Below are 8,345 nucleotides of genomic sequence, written 5' to 3'. Positions count from 1 at the left end.
TGGATTTCTACTTATATATGAATATTTATATGTTCATTCATACCTAGTACACTTTAGTTCGAACAATGTGGATTACGGGATAGTGATTCCGCTTGTCATGCCAAAACTTGAACGCGGTGCAAAAAAATAATTCACGGACAGCTGAACAGTGTCTTTCTTTCGAGAAGCTTCTTGTAACATATGTAGGATTTAGTTTACTTCTTTCTATAATTATTGTGTGATTCGATACATCAAACTGCGTGGGCGATAACCGCAGACGAAGCTGTACTCTAGGATTTCTCTGTTTGTATTTGGTATCTCCAGTCTCCGTCTGTTGCTACTACTATGAACACTCCAAGCTATTCCAGATCGTCGTTCATTTCTTGCAATCTGGCCCTCTCGCTATCGCTTCCGCCCTGTCCGCCGCCTTACTGACGCATACGATTGATCAGTAGTGTGAACACTTGGGCTGGCAAGGTCTGTTGGAGGACTTGGAGAAGCTGTGCCGGTTGGCCGCAGACGATCACTGCGTTAGCCAGATGCTCGACACCGTTCTCGATGTCACCGGAAGAGATGAGGGCCTCGCCCATCTGAATTTCCTGGAGGAAAAATCTTGCACTTCTTCATGGTCTGCCATGTTGGGCATCGTCGTCCGTGGCCCTCCAGCAGCCGAAACAGCCTTCGTCGCTTTCCTCCTCTCTCGCAGCTTTTTTTTGAAGTCCGGATCTTTGCGGCGCTTGTGATCGAAGTAGATGCAGTAGCCCAGGAACAGCGTTCCGGCCACGTCGGCTGCAATCCCGATAGTAGTTTTACTTATCTCCATCTCAACGATTCCGGACCCGAGCTTCACGGTGGCACTAGCACGTTAATTCCGAACGAGAGAGAGGTCGAAAAGCGAAGAAATTTTCCTGCTTTTGTCCACGAAATGAACTTCTGACCTCCTCCCGCGCAGCTTCTTTTCGAAGTCCGGATCTTTGCGGCGCTTGTGATTGAAGTAGATGCAGTAGCCCAGGAACAGCGTTCCGGCCACGTCGACTGCAATCCCGATAGTAGTTTTACTAATCTCCATCTCAACGATTCCGGACCCGAGCTTCACGGTGGCACTAGCACGTTAATTCCGAACGAGAGAGAGGTCGAAAAGCGAAGAAATTTTCCTGCTTTTCTCCACGAAATGAACTTCTAACCTCCTCACTCGCAGCTTCTTTTGAAGTCCAGATCTTTGCGGCGCTTGTGATCGAAGTAGATGCAGTAGCCCAGGAACAGCGTTCCGGTCACGCCGGCTGCAATCCCGATGGTAGTTTTACTAATCTCCATCTCAACGATTAGCTTCACGGTGGCACTAGCAGGAACTAAGAACCATCAAGTTCATCTCACTTTATAATTTTAACAGAACTTATTTAAATATGATCAGAGCAGACAAAAAAACAAAAACAAAACATCGATGCTGTCAGTTATGCGTGCACGGAAAAATAATCATGCGGAAAATGATGACTGACAGCATCTGGTTAGTGTCTTTTCAGTTGTATACCTAGGACTCCTACACACCGATTGAAACTTGAACGCAACACGGGAAAATCCCGAGTGTCTGGTCCCGGTTATTAGTTCCTGACTAGACGGCCTTACTGTTGAGGTCGAAATACGTATCTGTCAAGATACAATTAAGTGGTGGAATTTCAATGGGATTGTACAAACTCGTCTTATGACAAGCTAATATTACTTTTTTTTTAAAACACACTGCCGTAAAAAACCTTCCGAAGTTTATTAGTTTACCTTATGAAAATTAGCCAAAAGGAATCGGTTTGAAAAACATAAGGTAGCCTTATGAACCAGAATGAACTTTGGATGAACCAGGCCCATAATAAGCATGTATGTTTATCTTATGTTCGCCTTATCTATTTCATAAGGCAACCTTATGAAATTTCATAGTGCACTTTATGAAATTCTAACGATATTATTATATTTTTTTATTCATGATTCAGTAAAAAATAAAGTAATTTCGGTAAATAATTATACATAACTAAATATAATTGCGATAATCATTTTAATTTGATTACAAATAACAATTAAAATACAGATGTTGAGGTACGGTTTATATAAATATCGTCAATGGTTGATAGAACAACCGGATCACTCTGAACGATTTTAAATTATAGCTAAAATATTCCTATGAATAAAACTTAAAACTCTCGCTTATGGATTTCCAGAGAAATATGTACACGTTAGTATATCCCACTACGTCGGTTTTGGTACATCAGTCGTGGCAGCGTGGCAGTATCTAGTATCTGAAATATAGAAAAAAAATCTTGATTTATTCACCTAGCGATAAAAGTGCCTTTCCGAGTACTCTACTTAATATCCGTATTACGACCTGAAACGTATTTTAATGTAAGGTCTCATATATAAATATAATATAAAAAATGAATTTGAGAATAAATGTAGAAAGCGATCAGTACACTCTTTGTCATAATGATTCGTATTTGTCAAGTGTTCCAGATATCCATCCATATCCCTATTTAATTAGTCTACAAAATGGGTGGATTAATTTGGCAAATATTTGTCATTAGCACCAAGCGAGTACTACGGACTCAAATAAAGAAATTAAGTTTAATAGCGCTCTTGTTGTATATCATGTACCATGTATACTGCATAAATGATCATGGACCATACAAGTCCCGGAAAGTTACTATGATTAGATAGTACATATATCTAACTAGTGTAGTACTTGTCACAAGACATTTTAATACTATAATACTTTGGCATGAAGACCGTTTGGTAAAAAAATACATAAATAACCATACTGAAAATTAGAGCCACTTCATCATACACTTATTGAAAATTGAATTCTTTCGAAACATTTAATTTCTAAAATAATTTCTATAAGGATTTTGCATGCTTGTCGCCGCAAGTAGCCTTGTAGCCTTGGTTATCAGCCTTTTTAAGTGGTTCTCAAATTACTTTCAAGACTATATATATTTACATACCCGTTAAACATTCGATTGCTGAGAATCACGGATGCGCCATCGCTGGGAATTGATGTGCCACTTCCATCTCACCCCGCTGAGCCCATATTGCTTTTGATGTTATTATTATTTTATTATTGTTGTAGCCTACCAGAACTCCAATGTGCTGCAAAATAGTTTGAACTTCACTATCCGTAGGATATTCGGCGCAGATAGTTGTGTTGCCTACTGCCTAGCACATAATTGTTCAGTGCCTTTTGCACCTTATTGGCTTCCTCGCGAGATCGATCCTTCCGTGATATGCTTACCCAGTTGAAGGTGGAAGTTTTGATACGGACCATGCTGCATGCACAGCGTACGGAGAGTTGGTCTATTGATCTGCATGTAATATGAATGGCAACAATGCAAACAGCATTCATTTAATTAAATAATATAGAAAATGCTATCCGGACAGGCAAATTTTTCAACAAAATTCCCGTTGAATACCATGCTGGACCGCCACCACCTCTAGCGGGCTTATTGTTGCTACCTTGTCCAACGCTATCCGTTAGATCCGAAACCTGACTCCAGTGCCACTGCACAAATCAGCTCCCCATAATTCGAAGGCTCCTCGAAGTATTTTTCATGCCACCGAGCTTAGAAATTGAGTTCGATATGAGGACAAGCTGACCGAATTTATTGGGAATGGCTTCCTGCTATTGGCAAACAAGTTCGAATTCATTGCCGAAAAAATGTAGATGCAGGCGAAAGGTAAGAGTAATACTTTCTGGTGTGATGAACGGAGCTTCCTCGATTTTCATTTGAGTAGCCTAAAGAAATATAATGAATTATTAGCATTTAAATTTGTTTTTAATAAATAGCATACAAACCTTCCACGGGTTTCCAGGTTTGAACTCGGAGGAAGAATCGTGATAAGCATGCCAATCTTCACTAGCAGTATCGGTCGAGGAATTTAGCCATCCGTTTCCATTTCTTCCGCGACCGGTGGACCAAGTGCTTTGAATATGATTGGGATTTATTATTCGCATTGTTTATAGGGTCTACGAGAATACTTACTTATCTCCTTTTAACCACTTAAACCATTTGATCCAGTAGTAGAAAGTATGGATTCCGTCGTCCCAGCTACACGAGAGAAATCAATTATAAAGTGTGCCACGCCCTTTTCGACGGTGAGCAACTTCCACTTTCAGGCGAGATCGTTGACAGGTAGAACCGGTACTGATACTGCCGCCAAGATCCAGGGCCATTTCCGACAAGCTATAAGTAGTTAGATCTTTCGGTTTACGATGGAAGCTTTTTGCCAGGTGGTTCACGTTGGAAGTGTTTCCAGAAAGCTGGCGTTGTTTCACGTAGAGAACTTGTTGGGTGTCGATTTGGTTCTGCAATCCAGCGATTTGTTGCTTCGTCTTACTTCTGTGAGTGGGCTCCAATTAATAAACCATCACTGTTATCATATGAACAATGTCGGTATTTGTTCTCCTTAGCTGCCTCTTGGATGATACCATTGTCACAGAAGGAATCTTTTATCGACTGTGAAAAAATATGGAAAAGATTACTGACTCGTTATACAATTATCTACAAGTGACTTGAGTCGGGAATTGGACCACCAGCTCCACCCGTAAAATATAGTTCTTGCATGATTGCTGTCTTCTAACTTACCTTTATCTGCGACTACACGTCCGAGTTGTCAACATGATTTCCACTGTATAATTTTGCCATCATGTTAATGTTGCTGTTTAAGTTTCCTGTAAAAGATCCATATATGTATTAACTACAACGTGCCGGAAGTTGACTTTGTAGTTCGGACGTCTTGAATTACGTTGGAGGTTATGCTAGCTTAATCTTGATCATCCGCAGATCCTGCTTTGTGTTACTTTGTGAATCGCTGGAATCCCATGCAGTTCTACCAAACCATCAATCCGTTTAAAAAATCCCCAAGACAGATATAGGGCACCGGTTTCTAACAAACGGAAACAAAGCAAGATTGCTGTTTTACCAGTTTACCACATGAAAACCGTAAGAAAATTAAATATTTAAAACCGAGGACAAATGAACAACAAAAATATTTACGTCAGAAAAAGAAAATGAACTCGACCAAAATCGCTAGTTAGTTTCATAAGCATTTTTATGTTTAAACATAATATTCAACAATGAATTTCATAAGGCGCAATATGAAATGTATACTTGAACATAACAATTTCGTATGACCCTTATGGATCCAATTTCTAATGAACTCATACGATTTCATAAGGCAAGAATTATGAAAACCTTAATTTTATTTCCGGCAGTGCACGCTTCCCGCTAATTTTTTATCTCCTATATACTGGTATGGCACAGACCTGTTTGGCCCATATTTATCAAGTGTCAAATTGGATAAAATTATGAAACATTTGAAATTACCGTTTCGCGATTAAAACTTTTTGATTGCTTTCTTAATGAATATGGTAAGTATTCCGTCTGCAACAGTAGAATCGGATATTGAAGTGATTGCATTGAATCTCATTCAAACATTGATCCTTGCTTCACTCATAAATTCTGCCAGTTGAATATAATCATTTAAATTTTTATTTTTTAAAAGCTGTTTTATGTAATTTTATTTACGAGAACGGGAAATTTAAACCTTAAAGTTGTGAGTTTGGTGCAGTCATAGAGTATTACAGTTTGTACAAATGTCTGATCTAATTAGTTTCCATTTAGCTAATCTGTCTTTAGTATCGGTATGAAATATCCTTATTCTATTGATTATGATAGTGTCTGTAGCAGACATGGGAATATTCTTAAACCAAGGTGTTAGTTCTATTGAGTTCATAATTTGGTAATGTTGTTTGCCTTTCTCCAATGATAAAGTGTTATATTCTTGATTCCTTTCGGATAAAAGATCCGATTTGAATCTTAACAAGCAGTCGCCTAAAGTGAGCGCATAGTTTTCAGGAGTATGTCTATTGATGCCTAATTTAGCAGCTGTATCTGCTCTATCATTTTCTGTTAAATTAATGTGACCTGGAATCCATTGAATGACTATTTCATCAAAGTTGTTGTAGTGTGTCAAAGTTATAAGTTTATCTATTAAGTAATTGTCTGAGTTTGAATTTGTTAATTTAATGCAACTGCTCTGTGAATCTGTTATTATGACTATTGTTATCCACGAACATAGTAGTCAATGATTACCACCAGTCGCGACCCTAGCGACTAGTTCAGCCATAGCAACTGGATAATCAACAAATGTGAAAATTGATCACTTTGTACCCAATCATCTGAGAATAAAGTCGTATTTAAAGTACAACGTTTTGGCGACGAGGATTTTTTTTCAAGAATTCAACGCTTTGGAGGAAGAGCTGCAGTTCTCAAGACGCCTGGATCCGGCGACTTTCAAGTAATCTACCAGCAAATCCTGCGGCAGAATCAAGCGATAACGGAGCAAAACATTCGGCTGATGGAGATGATGGAACGTTTCGGCAATCAAGAAAACGTTTCCAATCGGTCGGCGGGCAGCCCGGAGTTCATCATCGAATCTCTGGCCTCCAACATCCGGGAGCTCGTCTACAATCCCGACAACGGGCTCGTTTTCGACCGGTGGTACCGGAAGTACGAAGACCTTTTCCTCAAGGACGGAGCGAAGTTGGACGATGCAGCAAAAGTGCGGTTGCTGTTGAGAAGCCTCAGCGTGACGGTGCACGACAAGTACGTCAACTTCATGCTCCCAAAGCACACCCGTGAGTACTCGTTCGATGAGACGGTGAAGAAGCTGACAGAGCTGTTCAGCGTCCGAATCTCCCTGTTCAGCAAGCGGTACCAGTGCTTCCAGCAAACGAAGCACGACGCGGACGACTTTCTAACGTACGCTGGGACGGTCAACCGATGCTGTGAAGACTTCGAGCTCAGCAAGATCACGGCGGACCAATTCAAGAGCCTGATTTTCACCTGTGGGCTCCGATCGTCGAAGGACGCAGATATTCGAACGAGACTCCTATCCAAGCTTGAGGCTAACGCGGCGGATGAATGCACTCTGGAATCACTCATCACGGAGTGCCAACGCCTGCAAATCTCAAGCACGACACGGCCATGGTGAAACACAAGAAATCGGTGAGTATAATCTGACTCCCACAACACGGACTACCCGGACTGCGACGGGTGACGCTTTTCATCTACTTGGTGAACTCCTATACCCAATCAAACTTGGAGGTGTCACCAAAACCGCAACTTTCTACTTGACCAACAACAGCATCTACCTGATCGGTCTGGACTGGATCAAGCTGTTCAAGTTGTGGGACACCCCGCTATCTGCAATCTGCAACCAGGTCCACGTTGCCGACGGTCAAGACAATCAAATCCAAGTGCACAAAGCTGCGTATCCCGAAGTGTTCAAGAACGGCCTCGGACACTGCAAGAAGATGAAGGTCCGACTCTATCTCAAGCCCGATGCCAAACCCGTTTTCAAGCCGAAGCATCCAGTTCCTTTTACGTCCATGGAGAAGATCGATGCGGAGCTGGACCGACTTCAATCGCTGGGCATCATCACGCCTATCGATTTCTCGCAGTGGGCGGCTCCGATCGTCGTAGTGAAGAAGCCCGGAGGAAAAGTACGAATCTGTGTCGATTACTCAACTGGACTGAACGCTGCCCTGGAGCCCAACAATTACCCGCTACCGGTCCCTGATGACATCTTTACCAAGCTCAATGGGTGCCGGTATTTCAGCGTTATCGACCTGAGTGACGCCTATCTTCAAATGGACTCAACACGCATCGAGGTCTCTTCCGCTTCAACCGGCTCGCACCAGAAGTAAAATCCGCTCCCGGGGCCTTCCAGCAGTTGATGAACAGCATGGTTGCCGATCTCGAAGGAGTGGACACGTTTCTGGACGACATCTTCGTGGCCAGCAAAACCGAAGAGAAGCACCACAAGATGCTCAACGCACTGTTTCAACGCCTTCAAGCCTACGGTTTGTTCTGAGGGAAGAAAAGTGCAACATTCTGCAGCCGGAGGTAAAGTATTTGGCGCACATTGCTGTTGCACACGCTACCCGCTCACTCACCCCCGCGGAGGCAAATTACGGACAGATCGAGAAGGAAGGTCTTGCACTGGTGTTTGCCGTAACGAAATTCCATCGGATGCTGCTCGGACGCGAGTTCACCCTCCAGACGGATCATCAGCCACTCCTGCGGATATTCGGACAGAAGAAGGGTATTCCGGTTCACAAGGCCAACCGCCTTCAACGTTGGGCCCTGACGCTTCTGTGCTACAACTTCGACATCGAGTACGTGTCCACCACGAAGTTTGGATATGCCGACGTACTGTCCCGCCTCATCAACGGTTACGTCAAACCAGAGGAGGACTTCATCATCGCATCGATTCAACTGGAAGACGACATCGAGATTCCACTCCAGGAAGCCATCAGTTCGCTGCCA

The 8,345-nt window shown here is 42.3% G+C and overlaps 1 long non-coding RNA gene and 1 pseudogene across 3 annotated transcripts; both read right to left on the bottom strand.

The window, feature by feature from the left end:
* On the bottom strand, positions 1-1,178 carry LOC134220051 (mitochondrial import receptor subunit TOM20 homolog; annotated as a pseudogene).
* An 805-nt stretch (positions 1,179-1,983) lies between these two features.
* LOC134220214 (uncharacterized) lies at positions 1,984-5,223 on the bottom strand. 3 transcript variants are annotated; one of them, XR_009981804.1, is made up of 6 exons: positions 4,747-5,223; positions 4,599-4,684; positions 3,996-4,469; positions 3,809-3,935; positions 2,961-3,748; positions 1,984-2,261 (listed from the first exon to the last, which is right to left on the bottom strand). It is a non-coding gene; the product is annotated as an uncharacterized LOC134220214 (long non-coding RNA). The 3 variants fall into 3 exon arrangements; XR_009981805.1 differs by having other exon boundaries at positions 4,759-5,223; XR_009981803.1 differs by having other exon boundaries at positions 4,599-5,223.
* Between the last annotated feature and the right edge of the window lie 3,122 nt (positions 5,224-8,345).

Source organism: Armigeres subalbatus, chromosome 3, assembly GCF_024139115.2.
Source record: "Armigeres subalbatus isolate Guangzhou_Male chromosome 3, GZ_Asu_2, whole genome shotgun sequence".
NCBI lineage: Eukaryota > Metazoa > Arthropoda > Insecta > Diptera > Culicidae > Armigeres > Armigeres subalbatus.
Note: the sequence above shows the minus strand (reverse complement) of the source record. Positions and strands in the feature narration are given on the sequence as shown.